The sequence below is a fragment of the Sminthopsis crassicaudata genome, chromosome 2 (assembly GCF_048593235.1).
Source record: "Sminthopsis crassicaudata isolate SCR6 chromosome 2, ASM4859323v1, whole genome shotgun sequence".
Classification (NCBI taxonomy): Eukaryota; Metazoa; Chordata; class Mammalia; order Dasyuromorphia; family Dasyuridae; genus Sminthopsis; species Sminthopsis crassicaudata.
Genome location: NC_133618.1, coordinates 581,370,993 through 581,392,313, shown reverse-complemented (window position 1 = coordinate 581,392,313; position 21,321 = coordinate 581,370,993).

The window sequence follows — 21,321 nt, the reverse complement described above, 5'->3', positions numbered from 1 at the left end:
TTGTATTCCCAGTGTTTGATTCAGTGGCTACCATACATTATTAGTCATTTTTCAATCGTTTCTGTTTCTTTGTGCCCTTGTTGTTTTTGGCAAAGATATTGGAGTGGTTTTCGTTTTACAGGTGAGAAGATTCGAGTAAAAGAGTTAAGTGATTTCCCCACAGTTATACAGCTAGTAAGTACTTGACACCAGATTTGAAATCAGGAAGAAGCATGTGTCTTCCTCACTTCAGATCCAGCACTCTATTCACTCTGCCACCTATCTGGCATATAATAAGTGCTTTATAAATATGTGTTGAATGACTGACTAACAGTGATGAGGCTCTGGACTTTATTCATTACCCTCCTATATCATTTTTTTTTTATATTCTTATTGTTCCCTACCTTGCTACCTTAGAAAAACTCAATCTTTCTATGAAATATCTTTCTTTTCACTGTATGATCGTTTCTATGATGAAGTAGAAAGAACAAAAGACTAAGAGAAACATATAGTAGAACCACTGAACATTAACATTTTAAATGTGTACAATATTCCTATAAACCTGTGAGACCCTGAATGTTAACACAGAAGACAATGGAAGTACCTCTTCCCATATTTAATACTAGCCAATCAGTCAAAGGCCATTTACTGAGTAAACCTCTGTCTTGTGGTTTTTGGCTGATGGAAAAATTCCTGACAGATGAGCAAGGCTGCCATGTGGTTGGACTCAAGCTTCTGTAGAACATTAGTGACCCAGAAGATGTGATTCAGGCTGAATTGGCCTGGTTGTATGGCTTTGGTTTAGAGGTTTGGATTCCAATTGATTCCATCCTCCTCTCCCTGGAAAGACTTCTCCTCATCCTCTGAATGCCAAATGATTCTGGGAAAGGAACCCAGCTTCTGCTGAATCCTTTCCAATAGAGTAGAGTGCTGAGCTCCAGATTTATCTCTTGGCATCTCTTGGTTCTGAGGTTTGGGTGGAAATTGCATGAACTCTTTGGAGGTTCCCCCAGAAAGTCTTCCTGTGTTCAGCTGGTAAAAAGCTTGTGTCCTGACATGAGAAGGGCTTGTTCCAGTTACTTTAATCCCAGACAGCAAAGCTACAGCTATTAGAAGAAAACATACTTTATCATCATCATCATTCTCCCTCTCCTTCTCCCTTGTCCAGTAGTCTTTCTACTGGGTCATGCAAAAACTTTACCTTTGTGGTTATGATGAGGTGTGTTAATGAATGAGTGAGGTTCTTTCTGCTCAGAGACAGGAGTTCAGAAGGGAAAGAATCCAGTAACCCCAGAAGCTATGGCAAAATCGGAGGCTTTACTGTTTAAACACCAAGAGGCATTCTGTTAGCTGGCATATCTTTCTCAATGGAGAAAAATCTGCAAAGAATCAGTTTCCAGAAGACCTATTTTATGAGTTTGGGAAAAGTTTGATAATTCTCAAATGAATGTAAAATCTTTCCTGGGATTGTGACTTCTCAAAGATCAATAGGAGTTTGATTTGCTCTTGAATGGTACAGCTTATCGCACTTTGAGAGTATGTAAGACCATTTGGAGTATATAGATTAAAGGGGCACATGGTTTTTGTGATTTTACACAATTTTATAGAGTTCACTCAGGTCATACAGAGTTCACTTGAGTCATCTCAATAGGGTTGGGTTATCACACTTATTTTTTTAATTTTCTCTATAGTATTCTTTATTTCCAAATTCATATAAAGATATAGTTTTCAACATTACTTTCTGTAAGATTTTGTGTTACAAATTTTTTTCCCCCTCACCTCCCTCTTCATCAAACCAACAAGCAATCTGATACAGGTTACACATGTACAATCCTTTTAAACATATTTCTATATTTGTCATATCCCACTTATTTAGCAGATGAATGACTATCAAAACCTAGATCTTTTGATTCCAAGTTCATTGCCCTTTTCACTACATGATTCTATTTCCAATTGGATATCAATCTATAAATCAAGAAGCATTTAAGTGCTTACTATATTCTAGGCACTATACTGGACTTCAGGGACAGAAATAAAAAGGTCAGAAAGACTCTATCCTCATGGAGTTGACATTGCATATTACATTCTCCTCAAAAACAATATGTTTATTGTTATTTATTTTTAATTTCCAAGTAAGGAAATGTATTGCTATAGACAGATTAAGGAAATGGATATCAGAAACCTAGCTTTTGACTCTATATCTGCCACTATTTCTTATGTAACTTTGTCATTTTTCCTTTTAGGCTTCAAGTTCTTTGCTAAACAAGAGTTGTGGATTAGTTGTCTCTGAGCTCCTTTCCAGATTTTAATATCTATGATGCTTTCAAGGACAATATGCCTTTTTCAGTAGTTAAATCCCATCAGTCAGTGCTAGATCCCATACTCAGCAGATAAACATGATGTATGGTGGCAAGTATTGCATTTGGAGTTTGATGGTATACATTGGAATCTTGCCTCCGCTGACTATTTCTTATGTAAGTTACCTTAAGCAGTTACTTCACCTTTTGTTCCTTCACTTGTCCCATCTGCAGAAGAAAAGTGTTAAGAGTTCTTAAACTAGGTCTGTAAAATTTTTTACATATTGATAACAAATTCAATATAATTGGTTTTCTTTGTGTTGATAACTACTTCAATATAATTGGTTTTCTTTTCATTCATCTATATTTTATTTTATGTATTTAAGCATGGTATTCTACCTTTGGGCAGACTGTTCGATATACTGGGACACATTCCTTATCTCCTTTTTTTTCAAATCTCTAATATTTTTCATATTCTCAATAAAAATATAGTAACATGAGGTTTTTCTTGATCTATTTTCACCCCCAGATTCCAAGACCTACCCTTCTCCATTATATTGTATTTAAAGAACTCACAAGCTTTACCAGACTGCTAAAGGTGACCATAGCACAGAGAAAGTTACCAATCTATGGACGAGGTAATCCCTAAAGTTCTTTTTAGTTCCCAATACTACAAAATTAACCCCTACTTTCCCCAGGTGGGTCAATCTACAATCCTTCTAGTTTAAACAGCTGCCAATTTATTAGCTGTGTGACTCGGCAAAGTTGCTTTATCTCTCTTAGTATCAGTTTCTTCATCTGTAAAAAGAGCTCAAGAAAAGTAATTATCTTACAGAATTGTTGCAAAGATTACATAACCTATACAAAAATCCTTTGAAAATTTTAAAATACTATGTAAATGACAAATACTATTACCTTTTTTTGTTAAGTTGAATTTTTTTTAATTTTCAAGAGACATAAAGAAAGTTTGGTTGCCATCATTGTCATTACCTCCTATAACAATCCTTTCCAGTTAACACATTATTCCCCTGTTCAACACCACTGTGGATTGGTACCATAGGAACAAAATTATCTCATGTTATAGATAAGAAAACTGAGGACCAGACAGATTAGGATCTTCTTATAATCACCCAGTAGAACTTAGGAGAAATCAGTTATTAAACATATATAAAGCACCTACTATATGCCAAACATTGTGCTAAGCACTGAGGATACAATAAAGAGGGAAAAGAATCCTACACTCAGCTAGGTTATAATCTAGAATGTAGGTCTCATAAATACCAATTAAGTCAACTAACTAATCAATCAAAAAGCAATTACTATGTACCAGTTTCTGGGAAAACAAAAATAAAAATGAAAGACCTCAAGGAGTCTACATGCTACGGGAACAAACAATACAGCTACATATAAATATACACAAAATAAATATCAGGGAATTGTCCCAAGTAGTCTCTACGATCTGAGACTGGAGTTAGGAAAGGTCTCATGTAGAAGGTGACATTTAAATAGAGTTTATGAAGACTATTAGAAATTTGAAGAAGGAGAAGGTGAGGAGGATCAAAGGTAAGAAAACAGGATTCAGTGTTATTCCTACTATGATACATTGCATCTAGTCAGTGATTAAGGTAGGGGAAATAAGCATTTATTAAATGCCTTCAGTATTCCAGGCATATCTGAAACATTTAGATTCTTAATCTTTTCTTTGTCAGAGACTTCTTCCACATTTTGGTGAAGCCCATGGCACCCTACTCAGAAAAAATGTTTTTCTAATACATAAAGTAAAATTCATTGGATGACAAATTGTTTACATTGAAATATAATTATCAAAATATTAAAAACAAAAATAAGTTTTGGGACCTTAGGTTACAAAGCCTTGCACTAGACCCATAGCACTCTATTGGTTTCAAAACTGTTAGCTAGCTTTTGCCTCAGTCTCAAGTAAAATTGCTTTCTACCATTGCTGTTTCTTGGACCAGCCTATAATCTGACATCTCTTGTGAACAGGAGACCATCCCCCTTGAACTAGGGCCTAACATGATGCTCTTAGCCATGATGTTTACTCCCAGACCTGTAGGAGAGAAGCAAACCTCCTCTTGAAAATCCCTGACCTTTTCTCACTGTCTCTCTATTGGTTGATTCTGTCCTTCCTAAAAGCTCTATATTGATGTTTGGTCCTAATAGGGTAACGTAAACAAGAGAGAGATAAAGGTTAACAATTCCCAATCAATTCTGATGGAGGGAGGTAGCACAGAGAGAGAAGGAGCAGAAAGGCCAAACTTTCTCAGAGCGGATATTGACAATTTAATTGCATTTATTCTTTCTCCCCCAAGTGAAGAACTAACAAAAGGGCTGGCTGGTCGTCTGTCACTTCAGCTGCTAGTGGACACAGAAACCAGAAGGGAAAATAGAGTAAAATATGGTTTTTGTTTATTTTTCATAAACGCTCTTCTCATTTTTTCCCACCCACCCCCTTATGATACAAGGAAGAAATGTATCATTTAAGGACACAATATTCATAACATTCCCTAGCATGCTTGAATTTATATATTGCTCACTTGATTTTGAGTGATGAATTTTGAAAGAGGGTGAGGGACACAAAGGATGTAACTTATCCCTTTCATTGAGAGCTTAGTTGTTAAATGCTAAAAGCAGTGTTCTTCTGTGAACACATCACTTAACCTCTTAAATCTGTTTCCTCATCTGTAAAATGGATGTGATAATACCTGGAACACTTACCCTAAGGGGATGTTGTGTGACTCAAACAAGTGCTTTAAACCTATTTAGCAGAATGGTTACTTTAAGTCTAAACCCCATAGGAAAGTCATGAACTCCTTGGCAGCAATTACTCTCTTCTCTGAGAGTAGAAATTTCCCTGGAGGCTCTGTCCTTTTGTCTAATAAGCAAGTCTTTCCCTCAGGGCTTAGCCCCTAAGTAAATCATTCATTCTTCTGCAAGAAATTAGAACATATGACACTAGTATTCCTTTGCTGTAATACAATCCCACCACCACAAATTTTAAGAGTAGTTCAACTAACTGGGATTTTCAGGCTAGAGACATTTTTCTTTATTTTTTTTTAAGTTCAGAACTGTTACTTAATCTATACAGGGTTCCTTAGTGAGACATATCCCTCCACTAATATAGATTGTCAACTGCTCTCTGAGATTAAATATTAGTGGTTAGAGATTAAAAGTGATTTAGGCAGGATCAAACTCCTTATATGGTCAGAGTGTTATGCCACAGTCTCCTTGAGCAGTTATACCTCAGTCTCCCTGCACTAGTTTCCCTTATTGTCCTGACTGAGTTTTCCTGAATTGTTCTATCTCAGTTTTCTTAACTGTTCTGCCTCAGTCCCTTAAGCTGGAAAACCCTCCAGGTTAATTAAGACTGAGGACCATTTGCTCTAAGGTTATAAATTGTCAATGGGAGATGAGGGGCAGATCAGACTTCCTGACTCCTAGCTCCTTCTGCCCTCAAGAATTTATGACACTGCCCCTCTAAAATATTCCAAAAGATAAGACTATCTCAGATACTTCACTGACATCTTTACTTCTGTTATTCAAACATTCTGACTCTGGCTTTTAGTAAGAATTTACAGCCTCCCCCTAACCCCCATCCTGACAGAACCAAGTGCTTCTAACTTTTCCTGCTCTTCTTCTTTCCTTTGTCTGAAAAGCTATAAAAGTGTTTATCATTCCCCCATTCATTACAGGATACTTTGAGATGAGAGTCCTGTCCAGTCAATTAAACTCTCCAATTAATAAAATATTAAAAACTCTCTAATCTCTATCTTGCCTCAGTTTCTCTGGCATTACAAGAGACAAATTTATATTCCAGGTGATCCTGATGTTGAGGTCTGTATTCTATCCATTAGACTACCCAGTCTCTTGGCTGATGGGCACTTTAATAGAAATATGATAGCAACTAAGAGAGAACTGGGCCAGAAGTCAGGAAGGATTGATCCTTCCTCTGATATCTAGTAGCTATGTGAGCATGAACAAGTCATACACCTAACTAATCCAAACCTCTATGTCTCCATCTGTAAAACAAAGATGATAATGCCTGTGGCATCTCCATCACAGTGCTCATGAGAGGCTGCCCTGAGATAATGTATACAAAGGGTTTTGAAAGCTTTAAAGTTCTATACAAATCCCCATTTGTGGTTGTTTCCTACAACTGTTGCCCCTCTGTTCTGTGGCCTGAGGACATTTGTGTCTCCTTGAATCCTATGGGTCATAACTAACATATTCATGTTTTTATTCTGATATGTGTCTAAATATAAATATGTGAGCAATTTTGCTTTTAACTCCTAATTGACTATATCCTGAAGACCAGGAGTTTTTATGAATTACTAATAAGCACTTAACTCAAATGTATACATAAAATGATAAATTCTGCTGATTATTACTGTTCTGCCAGTAATCACCCATATTCCTTTGACCTCCTTTCCATCCATCCATTGAGCTAACGATTCCCATGTCATTTTTATATTCCCTTTTAGCCTAGAGTATTCTCCAGGCAGGAAGAACTCAGATTCCACCTGGCCAAATTTATTACTCCTTTTTTGGCTTTACTCATTCCATTCTCCAACACTGTCCCCCCAAAAACCAAGAAAGTCAATAGGCAGTCATTGTTCATTTATTAATGTAACCTATGAATAAATAGTATTTTACAAACTACTCTCTACTTTCTTGGTCCATAGGCCCTCTCAGTTAGCTAGACTACTTGGTCTACAGAGAGGAAGATCAAAGCATATCTTGTTTCATGAAAACCTGAGATGTGAAAATCTAAAATTAAAAGAACTAGACATATTTATGGGAGGAGAGTTTTGCCTTATGCAGGGATAGTTCATTTTATATTGTTCCTCTAGGCCATCTAAAATAGGATTGGAAGTATCAGCATTTTATTTGCAAATTTCAAGGTCTTAGGAACAAATATATTGAATAAATCAAAGCTTACTTGCATAGAAAATCATCTAGCCTGCAAACATTCTGGGATACTAAGACTGAAAGAGGTTAAAAGACTTGCCTAGTTAGATACCTCATGAGTATCTATGGCAGGATTTGCATTCAGGTCTCAAGTCTTGCACTCTATCCACTATCCCACCTAGTTACTTTTATCCAAGGCCCTGCCAAAGAGTGCTTTATGGGTTCTATAGATTACTAGTTCTACTACTTCACATATAGCTCCATCCAACTTCAAAAGAACAAGGCTCATGTTTGAGACTAGAGTGGTGTGATAGCACCCATTTAAAAAGTAATATATGAATGGTTCATTCTAAAAGGAGGATAAGGAGATCATTAATTCTGAATTGTCTCCCCCAAATACTCTATTTCCTATAGTGTAATATAGAGGGCAATAGAACTGAATTCAGATCCTGATTCCTATATTTATTAGCCCTGTGACAGTGAGCAAAATAATTTTCTTCATCAGTAAGATATAAGTTGGAAGAAATACTATGATCAGGATCATAGAGATCATAAAAATACTGTGATCAGGATCAAGAAAAACATGATCAGGATCTGTATGAGAAATGTTGAAGTAACAGATTTTGCATCATCTCAAAAATTGACCTTGAAATTCACATAGACTCAATGATCCCAAGGGTTAAAGTCCTTTACTTTCTAGAGAATAAGGCCATTTCCTAGATCATCTCAAGAAGAAAAGGGCTTTCTCACCTGTTATCTTCCAAATTTGGAGTCATAAGTTGTAAAATATATAATAGAAAACAAAGAAATCCCAAAAAAACTTAAAAAAAAAAAACAAACCTGATAGGGAAGAGGAATGACCCTGGCAAGAGCTCTCTCTGAGCTGAGCAGGGTCACTGTCATGCCCTGGACTGTGGTGCTACTTGTTCAGATACCCTCAGCTCTCATTATAATGACACATTTCCTCATTCTCATCTCTGCTATATAGTCCAGAGACCAGGCAAAATTGTTACACTTAAGTAGTCTTTTTGGAAGAATAAAGTTACAACTTTTTTTATGTAACACAATCAGTAATATTCATTGTATATCTAATATGTGCTGTGTTAGAAACTAGGGAAACAACTTGGAAAGAATGAAAAGTCCATGCATCATGGCGCTATATTCTAAGAATCTAGTACACAGAAAGGTAAGTAAATCTTAGATAATTTAAGGAAGGTTTAATTGAGGACCGAGGAAACATTAAATTGTTTAGAGGGATCAGGAAAAACTTCACAGAGGAAGTTGAAATTGAGCTCAATCTTGAAAGATTCTGAAAGCTATAGATAAGAAGGAAATAAACATTTCAGGAATCAAAAACAACCCGTGAATGCACCGAGGCAGTAGACAAAATGCTGAGTGTGATAAATAGGTAGCAACTCAATTTGTCAGGTATATTATGTGGATGAATATTATTACAAAATGTTGTTCCTTATAAAATTAGTTCAGAAAGTTAAGGTAAAACCAAATATAGTGTGAAGACTGAGTTAGTACCCTGAGTACCTTAGAATCAGCCAGAATCAGGATAAGCAAAAGTCCTTGATCTTTATTCTTCTTGGTCTTTTGGGGTAGCAGTTATGGGGAATGGACATAGGAATCTCCACCCCTTCTTTCTCTCTCTCCACTGCCAAAAAGTGACCCCCGCTTGTCTTATTCCACCCTCTGATCCCTCTCACAATTCTCTGTCTACACCCACAGATCAAGCCAGCACAGAATTGTTGGGCAGGGCCATTCTCCAAGCATATGTTAATAGAGTATTTTCCAATTGATAATTAGCCTCAAGTGTTCAGTTATCTAAGTGCTTCTGCTCAGTTTCAACCCTTTACCATGTAGAGAACTCTAAGATAAAGTTAATTCCTAGAGGAAATAGGGAGCAACTCAAGATTTTTGAGTAGAAGTATCTTAGGAATGTTATTGGAAGCATGTAGAAAATGAAGGAAGAAGGAAGAAGGAAGAAGGAAGAAGGAAGAAGAAGAAGAAGAAGAAAGAAGAAGAAGAAGAAGAAGAAGAAGAAGAAGAAGAAGAAGAAGAAGAAGAAGAAGAAGAAGAAGAAGAAGAAGAAGAAGAAGAAGAAGAAGAAGAAGAAAGAGGAGGAGGAGGAGGAGGAGGAGGAGGAGGAGGAGGAGGAGGAGGAGGAGGAGGAGGAGGAGGAGAGAAAGATGGTAAAGAAGTGGGGAATAGAGGAGCAAGGGAGGAGGAAGGGAAAGGAAGGGGAAGAAATCAGGAAGGCTAAATATTTTGTTTTCCCATGGGGTCAGGACTAGCCTGAAAACAGGATCATTAGTCATTTTATAATCTAATTCATAGATACTAGTCATAAACTTTGCTCTACATCCATATTTAGGTCAATTTTCATCAAGACATGGTGTTCATGCTCCCTAGGATCCTGAACTTACCACTAACCCGACTAGTGTTTTGGGGTTGCTCCTATTCTCTTATCATGGTCTGTCTCCATTTTTTCACACACACACACACACACACACACACACACACACACACACACACACACACACACATACACACACACTCATTCACCCTCATGACAAATTGAGTTATGTGTGGTCCCCAACTTTACAATTCTTGATGGGAACAGCAACAGGAGGAGGAGAAACTTCTATAGCAAACTACATGAACATGTTTTCCATCACCTCAAATTGCTTCCAAAATCCATTTATTTTATCTACCACACAAACTTAATACAAAGAAAGCACTTTGTAGATAATAAAGCATAAAGTAAAGTAAAAATGCAAGGAGAGATGGAATACTACTTGTAGACTTTTGTCTAAAGGGCCCCTCTAGTGGAGATAAACATTTATACCACTACCTTACTTAGTGGACATAAGGAACTCCCTCTAAGAGCAGGTAATGAGGGTCTCAAGCAGTGAGAGATGTATGTTCACATTTACAGAGGACAGTTCAAGGAAGGACATTATTCCTAATCTAAATAAACCACAATTGTCTCTGAGAAGGGGGAACATCACAGAGAGAGGAAGGCTGTAGAATTTGATTTTGAATTCCCTTTAATAGCTTCTGAATTCTAGAGTTTGGTGCTAGACTCTTAAACGATTTCCTAAATAACCTTTTTTCATTTTTTATTTTTTTTTTAATGCATGCAAAGATAGTTTTCAACATTCACCCCTGCAAAATCTCTTTTGTCTTCTCCCTCCACATTCCAACCTTCCCTAGACAAATAGCCTTTTTCTTAGAGGAAGAGGATAAACAACAGAAAATTGCTCTGCAGTAAAAGTAGTTTACTGATGCTGGGTAAGGTATAGAGGTCAGATAATATGGACTTGACCAATCCAATTTTTTTTTCCACGAATTATTCAAAACATAATACAAGTCTGAATCAAAGAGTAATATTTGCCATTAGGGCTAATGTTATGTACTATTTGAAGGCTTTTTATTTTTCTATACCTCTTCATAGGTCCCTGTGAGTCTTCTGCATTTTCTTTGGAGGTGAAATCAAGGCTGTCTACTACCTGATATGTGTTTAGTATATCAAGTATCTGTGTGGGAGTTGGGGGCCCAGCTACCTTCATTTGGAGCTAAGCAAGACCTACACCATAATTCTATTTCCAGTCTTTCTGGAACAACTTGAGATAAAGGGAAGCAAGCCAAAGAGAGATAATGACCCTTATGGGGTCAAGTGCCCAGAATTCAACCAGTCCATGGAAGCCCAGGAGTCCTAGTAGAGCCCTGGGCCACGGTTTACCAAGGTACAAAGGTATATTACTGTTATTATTTTTCTTCATGATGAAGGTGAAGGCGAACAGAGGGCATAGAAGCCAGAAGCTGAGCCTTTTTTCCACGTCTGCACACATTTATATGCCACTGGAGGAGTAATAGCAAAATACTGTTGCATCAGAGAAAATTGCATCAATTTTTAATTATGCACTTAATCATCCCCTTCCAGAAGGGCAGGCTGCCCCACGTGATACGTTTACATATTTGAAGGTAGCTCTGGCTCTAGCAGAGAGTAATATGTTTGGTTTTAGGATGGAACTAGGCATTAAATTTGAATGGAAGGGCTCTTTCAGGGATAAGGAAACTGCCCCCTTTCTTTCCACTGCTCCTCCTGGGTTAGTTTCTTTACTGTGCCCATATGATCCAAACTCATTCCTATCTCACAGAATCATAAAATTTTAGATTCAGAACTGGAAGGGAAAAATACATATTGCATTTGGAATCAAAGAATATGGATTCAAATTCTTCTTATTATTATTATTACCTATGTGACTTTAGAGAAGTCATTTCTTGGCTCGTTTCCTTGTTAAAAATGAGAGGGAGTTGAACTAGAGGACTTAAGAGTTTTCTTTACTTCTAAATATATGATCCTGTGATGTAGTTCAATGTCTTCATTTTACAAATGAAGAAATTGAGACTGGGAGAGATTGTGAGCTGCCCAACACCATCTAAGCAGAGTAAATTCATGATCTAAACCCAGAATCTGTGATTCCAAATTTGAACTTCTTTGTACTGTATTAAGTGATTCTTAATTCTTTTTCCTTTATTTATTTTGGTATGCTGTGGATAGTGTATTATTTATAGCAAAGTCAATTAAAAAACAAAAAAGGGGAGAAATATAAAAAGCGCATTCAAATGAATGGATACTGTAATCTTCAATAACAAGCTAGGCCTCAAAAAGTTGAGATGTGCAATAAATGGGATTCTCATTTAAAATTATCACAAAGCACCTTTGCTGATGAAGTTTCATTATAATGAAATGCCATTCTTCCTCCCCTCTGTCTGCTTAAATTCTCCTCATCTTTCAAGGTCAAACTCAAACTCTCCTTCTTCCACAGACTCTACCCTGACTGTTCCAGTTTTTCTTATCTTCTACCTTATTTATAATCTCTAACGAACAATCTGTCCCTCACTATGGAACTGCCTTTTATTATTCTTTAATAATTTCCCCCATGGATTTTCTTGTTCCAATTCAACTACCAATCCTTTAGATCTGGAATTGCAGCATTATTACATAGTACTGAGTTTTTACAGGATGTTGAGAAACTACTGACCTATTTTGAACTACCTTAAAAAACTACTTCTTATTTTAATTCAAGAATTCAATATATGAAGAGATGGGAAGAGAGGGAATAAGCATTTATATAGGGCTTATTATGTGAATTTGTATAGGTTCATTGTATATTTGTTGTGTAGAACTGTGTTTGGGACTTTTAAACAAATATTCCATTTGATCTTCACAAAAGCCCTGGGAAAGAGGTGCTATTATTATCCCCATTTTACAGTTGGAAAAATGAGACAGAGGTTTTTTTTTTGTTTTTTTTGTTTTTTTGTTTTTGTTTTTTTTTTTTTTTTGCAGAGGCAATTGGGGTTAAATTATTTGCCCAGGGGCACACAGCTAAGAAGTGTTAATGTCTCTGAGACCAGATTTGAACTCAGGTCCTTCTGACTTCAAGGCTTGTATTCTATCCACTGCACCACCTAGCTGCCCCCAAAATTTGATTTTTAAGTTACTTCTCCAGAATCACACAGCAAATAAATATCTGAAGCTATATCTGAACTGATGTCTTCCTGATTATAGGCCCAGTATCTATTCATTGAACCACCTAGTTGCCTCTGTTTTAAGGACCATTTTTTTTTTTTATTTTTACTTATGTCAGTATAACATCTTCTCAGTTAGACTTCATGTTTATTGAGGGTAGGGCAATGTGGCTTATTTTTCTGTATTCCCCAAAATATCCAGCACTAAGAGGGGCACAAAGTAGTGACTTACTGGTAAGCATGAATAAGAGAAAGAGCATTTCACTAATTTATCCACCAGAAATCTCTATTTATAATGCTAACCCCAAAGCCACTTAAAATAAAACTAAAAATGTATATAGCATTAATATCAGTTGGCAAGATCTTCAACAGAAAAACTAGATCCAGTATCCATGAAGAAAAAAAGTACAAGTTATACTGAATGAACCATTACATGAAGTTCCACAAATCCAGACCTAGAAAATACCATACTGACCATTTAGTTTAAAACCTTCTTTTGATAGGTGAGAAAATTAATATTTTATTCATGGTCGTATAGGTAAGTGTCAAAAGTGGTATTTATATCCAGGTCTTCTAGGTTGTGTGTATCTGTCTAAGGTAAGGAGGTACCACAATGAAGAAGTCATGATAATGGATCATTTAGCTGCAAAAAGATGACTATTGATTCCCTTTCCTATGATGCCATATTCAAAGTCTTTCTTCTGTCTAACATTTTTCCCTTTTTCCAAAACGCGATCCATTTCCTATTCCATTTACCAAAGTACATTCAATCTTTCAGACCCACTTCTTCCAGAAAGCCTTTTCTTAGCCCTCATTCATCTCCTATAGTCATTATAATCACTATAGCACTGCTTAGTACTGAATTATATCCTGTCTTGGAGTGTGTTCTGATAGTTTCTATTTGTGTCCTAACATGTTAGATTTTTCTTCCCACTGAGATTGTAAGCTTTGAACAAGACCAGGAGTAATTAGGCAAGCATTGTGTGTAAGCTAACATTAATTTTTAAAAGCAATTTTGTTTTCTTCTAGGATATAGACTGCTGTGGCCAGTATTGATAGGGGCCCATAGCAGGTGCTCAAAAACAATTCTTCCATTTTTGAAGAATTCCTACAGACACACAAACATAGTGATATAGCCATACATGCAAAAGCAGACAAGAATTAAAAATTCCCTATACATTTGAGATATAAATCCTTCATCAGAGAAACTTGCTTCAAAATTATTTTGATAATTATTATTGCTAATATTCCCCCTCTCTTTATTCTACACTCTTTCCTTTCACCCTTCTCCAATATCCCCTTTTTATATCACCTTCCCCTCTTTTCATAACCCCTTCCTCTCCTACTTTCCTTCAGGGTAAGATAGATTTCTAAACTCATATTGAGTGTGTATGTGATTGTGATTTCTTTTCTCTTTGAGCCAATTCTGATGACAATAAGGTTCACTCCCTTTCTCTCTCCTTCCCTTTTTCCCTTCCATTATGAAAGCTTTTTCTGCTTTTTTATGATAGATAATTTACACCTCTCTTTCCCTTTCTCCCAATGTATTCCTCTCTCATTCTTTTAATTTTATTTTGGCAAGAAGCTTTTTAAAAGAAAAAAACTAAAATAAAACTGAAATGCCAATATGTATCAGGACTTGAATCTAAGTCTTCTTGATTACAAAAATGACTCCCTACACACTGTATTGTGCTTCCTTTTCTACAAAGGGCATGGATGCTAGCAGTCCCTTCTCTTTCTCCATGTATGTTTCCCTCTCCTTTCTATTTGAAAACCCTAGATCCCTGTAAGAATCAAGTGCCATGATCAAAAGAGAAATTTCTAATTCCTCCAAATGTAATTACCACTCCTTTACCTTGAAATTGCTTTATATGGATTTGGCATTGTTTTTATTTTTTTTTTTAATTTACTTATCTGCCTTAATATTTGCTCCCAACAGTATGTAAGTTTCTCAAGGGCCAGGATTGTTTTAGTTCTGTGTTTTTATCCCCATAATCTAAGATAGTGCCTGGAATATAATGAATGCTTAATAAATGATTAATAAATTAAATTGAATGGAACTTACAGTCTTACTGGGGAATTGGCATATACTTAATTTTAATGCATAGCAGAATATGATCAGCATATATGAAAAGAAAGAAACATGGATAATTTTCTGTCCAAAGGATACTTCAATCATTTGTTATTTGGGTTTTATGGTAGAGAAGGAGCATTAAGAATTAGCGAGAGAAGAAAAGAACATTAGAGAAAATGGAAATAAGGTAGGAAACAATATCAAGGTAGGAAGGATGAAGAATCATGCAGAGAATGATTTGTCCAGTTTAGCTAGAATACAGCCTGTAAAATGGGGGAATCACAGGAAATAAGGAAAAAAGATTCTGGAGTACATTGAATGTTAGACAAAGTGTTTGCTCATTTTTTGTGAGCAATCAAAAACTCTGAATTTTTTGAGCAAAATTCAATATAATTCAGGCTTTTATTTTAGATAGAATAAGCTCAGGAAGGTGGATTTGAGGGAGAGAAAATAAAAGCATATTTTATGCAAAGAAAATGGGTTGGCATGAGCAGAGAGAAAGAGAGAGAGAGAGAGAGAGAGAGAGAGAGAGAGAGAGAGAGAGAGAGAGAGAGAGAGAAGAGAAAGAGAGAGAGAGAGAGAGAGAGAGAGAGAGAGAGAGAGAGAGAGAGAGAGAGAGGAGAGAGAGAGAGAGACAGAGAGACAGAGAGACAGAGAGAGAGAGAAAGAGAGAGAGAGAGAGAGAGAGAGAGAGAGAGAGAGAGAGAGAGAGAGAGAGAGAGAGATTTGGATAGAGAATTGTCTCATATTATAAGGGAAAATGTTTACATCTCTACATTACTATCTATCTTCATTGATCCTGGAATCCCCTGCATAGTGGATTTATGAGATTTTAAACATTTACCACCATAATCCATGTCATAAAGATGCAGTATTACTTTTTAACCAACATTAAAGTTTAAAAACTGAATAAAAGCTTTGCTCCATGGCAGAATAGATTGTCTCTGAAAACAAGGCAATGGAAAGAGAAATCTCATCATATATTTGAAAGTTCAAGAAAAAAAGCTCAGACATAATTTAAGTAGGCTTAAAACTATTTCTTGGGTCATTACTTTTGTTTCTGGAAATCCCTTCTGTTATGTAAGATTCCTAATAAGATAATTGCTAATTGTGTGGAGCCTGACAGGATTAAGTATTCTTTGATGGCCAGGGACATGGATTCAATGGGCAGGGTGACAGCCAGGAATCTAAACATTGAAATAATTTCATTTTCAGTTTGGAAAATAGCAAGATGACATATGACGATTCACTCTTGAATTAAATGAATTATGTTTTTCATTGGTCCAAATGTCTCTGTTTTTGAATCAAAGAACTAGAAGAGTACAGTTCAGAATTCTCATTTTTCCTCATTTTTCCCAATAAAAACCAAAGCCCAGAAAGAAGAGATTAAATCACCAAGACTTAGAATCCAGAGCTATTGATTCCTAGTCCTGAGCTGTGTTGTCCTTGTTTTATTATTGTCTCCAATGATGAGAATCCACTGGTCTCTGCAGTCTTTCAGACTGTTATTTGCTAACTTTTAATTAATTTCCAACATATTAGTCTCTCCTCTCTGGGTTTTTATGACATGACTCTCTCCTGTTTCTCTTCCCACCTTTCTGATCACTCTTCAGTATCCTTTATTGATTCTCCATTAATGTTATGTCCATTTGTCAGTATTCTTTATTGGTTCTCCATTTATGTTATGCATATTAGCTATGGGATATCTCCCAAAACTAGGTCCTAAGTCCCCTCCTTTTCTGCCTCTGTACTGTTTCACTTGGTGATCTCATCAGCAACTGTGGTTTTAACGATCATTTCTATGGAGATGATTCCTAGACATACATGTCCATAATTGTATATATACATATGTACATATATGCACATGTACTTACATATATACATAAATGAATACATGAACATTATATCCAAGCTCTAATATCTCTTCTCAACTAGTCTCACATCATCATATGCCTCTGAACTAAATATCCCATCAACATTTCATACTCAATATGTCTAAAACAAAAATTCATTATTTTTTCCCTTAAAACCTTTCCCATTTCCAAACTTCCCATTTTTTATTATTATTTTATTAAAGGCAGCAGAATCCTCTGTCTAACCCAGCTGGCAGCCAAAATATTATCCTAGAATTTTTTTTCATGTTCAGTCCACATATGAAATATATTATCAAATCTTGTTGTATCATCTTCATATCTCTCCTCTATACTCCTCCTTATAGTCACACAGCTAGCTCCCTACTACAGTAAGGAGTACTTCCTACTTATATCATCTTTAGACTTAACTGTTACAGTAGTTTTCTGTTGGGAAGAGTGGAGCCAGGAGGGTAGAGAAAAAGCAGAGACTCCTTGATAATATATCATAGCATGAGCCAAGAAAGCAGTAAATGCACCTCTCCCTAGATCATACACTTTGAAAAACTGAAAAATTACAGGTCTTCAGAATTATTTCTGAACCAGCTACACACAAAAAACAAAAAAAAAAAACAAAAAAAAAAACCTGAAGCTTGGGACTGTGCCCCTTCCATTCAAGAAGCATAACCACACTCAAGTATAGAGCTAAAAGTAAAAAAAAAAATAGTCTCTAAAAATAAACAAACAAAAAAAGATTCTGATTCTAGAAGGTTAGTATAGTAACAAGGAAGATCAAAACTCAAAGACAGAAGACAACAAGGGCAAAACTGCTACATCTAAAGCTTCATAAATATTAATTTATCTCAGCCATTGTTTTATGATCCATTAAAGATCTTTAAAAAGAATTTTAAAATGAAGTAAGTGAAGGAGAAAGAAAAAATGAGAAGCAAAAATGCAAGTGATGCAAGGAAATCCTTTTTTTTTTTAAGTTAACAACTTAATAAAAGACACACACACACATTCTCAACTATTAAAGAAAATAACACTTTTATGTTGGTGGAACTGCAAATACATCCAGCCATTCTGGAGAGCAATTTGGAACTATGCTCAAAAAGTTATCAAACCATGCATATCCTTTGATCCAGCAGTGTTGCTACTGGGTTTGTATCCCAAAAAGATCTTAAAGAAGGGAAAGGGACCTGTATTTGCAAGAATGTTTGTGGCAGCCCTCTTTGTGGTGGCCAGAAACTGGAAACTACATGGATGCCCATCAATTGGAGAATGGCTGAATAAATTGTGGTATATGAATATTATGGAATAATATTGTTCTGTAAGAAATGACCAACAGGATGATTTCAGAAAGGCCTGGAGAGACTTACATGAACTGATGCTGAGTGAAATGAGCAGGACCAGGATATCATTATATACTTCAAAAACAATACTGTATGATAATCAATTCTGATGAATGTGTCCCTCTCCAACAATGAGATGAACTAAATCAGTTCCAATAGAGCAGTAATGAACTGAACCAGCTACACTCAGTGAAAGAACTCTGGGAGATGACTATGAACCACTACATAGAATTTCCAATCCCTCTAATTTTGTCCACCTGTATTTTTGGATTTCCTTCACAGGCTAAATGTACTCTATTTCAAAGTCTAATTCTTTTTGTTCAGCAAAACAACTATTTGGTCAGTATACATACATTGTATTTAATTTATACTTTAACATATTTAATATGTATTGGTCAACCTGCCATTTGGGGTGGGGGGAAGGAGGGGAAAAATTGTAACAAATGGTTTGGCAATTGTCAATGCTGCAAAATTACCCATGCAAATATCTGGTAAATAAAAACTATTAAAAAAAAAAAAAGAAAGAGAAAGAAAGAAATAAAAGAAGGAAGGAAGGAAGGAAGGAAGGAAGGAAGGAAGGAAGGAAGGAAGGAAGGAAGGAAGGAAGGAAGGAAGGAAGGAAGGAAGGAAGGAAGGAAGGAAGGAAGGAAGAAAGGAAGGAAGGAAGGAAGGAAGGAAGAAAGGAAGGAAGAAAGAGAAAATAATACTTTAAAAACAGAACAATCCAAATGGTTTAAAAAAAAAACACAGAAATTCAATGTAAAGAAGGCCTTGTGTTAAATAAATTTGGCACGAAAAAAATTGAAGAGTGTGATGAGCAAAGAACATGATATACAGCAATTTTGCTTAAGAACACCTTTAAGAACTTTCATTTTGACTATTATAAATAATCAAATTAACTACAAAGGATATATGAACAAAGATTGTATCTGTAGCTAGAAAAATAACTGAGAAATACAAGTATGTATAATTTTACATACATATACATGTGGTGTTTGTGGGTATGTATCTATATATTCAAATGTTTGTGTCTAATGGCAGCTATCTCTATAGTAAGAGAAAGAGAAGAAAAAAGATAAATTTATTATAAATTTAAAATTAATGGAAAATTATACACAATAGATTGGCAGTTTTGCATGCAATCATCCTTTTAGTATCTTACTATGTTATGAAAATGTTCATTTTTATTTCATAAATTAAAATAAAATAAATTAAACTATTTTTAAAGGAGAAATTCTCTTTAAAAGCAAACTTGGCTAAATGGAAAATAAATATATATATGTATATATATATATATATATATATTTTTTTTTTTGAAGAAAGGAATTATTTAAAAAGCAAAATTGGCCAAATAGAAAAGACATACAAAAGCTTACAGAAGAAAATAATTCCTTAAAAAAATTAGAATTGGATAAATCAAAGTTAATGACTTTGTGAGATATCAAGAAATAATAAAACAAAATTTAAAAAAAGAAAATGTAAAATATCTCCTTGGAAAAACAACTGATCTAGAAAATAGATCTAGGACAAATAATTTAAGAATTATTAGAGTATTTGAAAGCTATGAACAAAGAATAGCATAGACATCATATGTCAGAAAACAATCCTGATATTCTAGATCCAGAATGTAAAGTAGAAATTGAAAAAAACTCACTGATTACCTCCTGAAAAGAGAACCTCAAATGAAAACTTTCAGGAATATTATAGCCAAATTCCAAAACTCTCAGCTCAAGGGAAACAATATTCTCAGAAGTCAGAAAGAAATAATTCAAAAATCATGGAGACACAGTCAAGATAACACAAAATATAATACAATTCTACATTAAAGAGTTTGAGAGCTTATAATATGATATTTTAGAAAGCAAAAAAAAAAAAAAAAACAAGGATTACACCAAGAATCACTTACCCAATAAAACTGAATATCATCCTTCAGAGGCAAAAAAAAAAAAAAAAAAAAAAAAAAAAAAAAAAAAAAAAAAAAAGATTTTCAATTAACTAGAAAAATTCAAGTTTTTTTTTTGATAAAAAAGAGCAGAACTCAATGGAAAATTTGATTTTCAAACACAAGGCTCAAGAAAAGTATTCAAGGTAAACATGAAAGAGAAATTATAAGGGATTCACTATGGTTAAAGTAAAGTTAATTCATTTATGGTTAAATAAAGTTGTTATATTCCTACATTGCATTCTTATATAATAAGAAAAATTATATTTGTAACTCCTAAAATTAGAGCCCTTAGAAGGAGCTTACCTAGATGGCACAAATGGTAGTTGATTATGATGGGATGATTATCTAACAATAAGATGAATGGGTGAGAAAAAAGAATACTAGAAGAAGAAAAAAAGAAGTGTTAAAATGGGATACATTTTCTTACATAAAAGAGAAGTGAGTTTTTAACAGTGGAAGAAAAGATGAAAAAGGTGGAGTGGAGTATGTGAAACTTTTTTCTGAATTGACTCAAAGAGGAAATAATAAGCATGCTCAGTTGGTTATAGATTTCTATCTTAACTTAGAGTAAAATAAGTAGGGGAAGAGATAATAGAAGGATCCAGTGTGGATGGAAGTCAAAAGTAAAACACTTTTGAAGATGAACAGGGTAAAAGAAGAGAGTAGAATAGACTGGGGGAAAAGGATAGAGGAAAATACACAATGAGCATAACTGGAAAAAAAAAGTTGCACCAAATTTTTCTGTTAAAGACCTTGTTTTCAAATACATAGACAGCTAAGTCGATTTTATTTTAAAAAAATCCCTTCTCAAATGATAAATGGTCAAAGGTTATGAACAGGCAGTTTTCAGATGAAGTAATTAAAGTAATCAGATTCTATAGTCATATTAATAAATATTCTAAGTCAGTATTGATTAGATAAATGTAAATTAAAACAAATCTGAGCTACCACCCCATACTAATATTCCTGTCTAATATGACAGAAAAGGAAAATGACAAATGTTGGGCGTATGGGAAAATTGAGACACTAATTTTATGGTTGGTGAAGTTTTATATTAATCTGACCCATTCAGTAAAACAATTTAGAGTTATACACAGAAATGTTTATAGCACTATTTTGTCATGGCAAAGAATTGGAAATTGAGGGGATGCCCATCAATTGAGAAATATGTAAACAAATTATGGTATATGATTGTGATAGAATACTATTGTGCTTTAAGAAATGATAAACAGAATGGATTCAGAATCAGAAAACTCTGGGTAGAACTATGTGAACTAATGAAAAGTGAGATAAATTGAACTAGGGAAACTTGGTACACAGTAATAGCAATATGGTGAGATGATCAACTATGAAT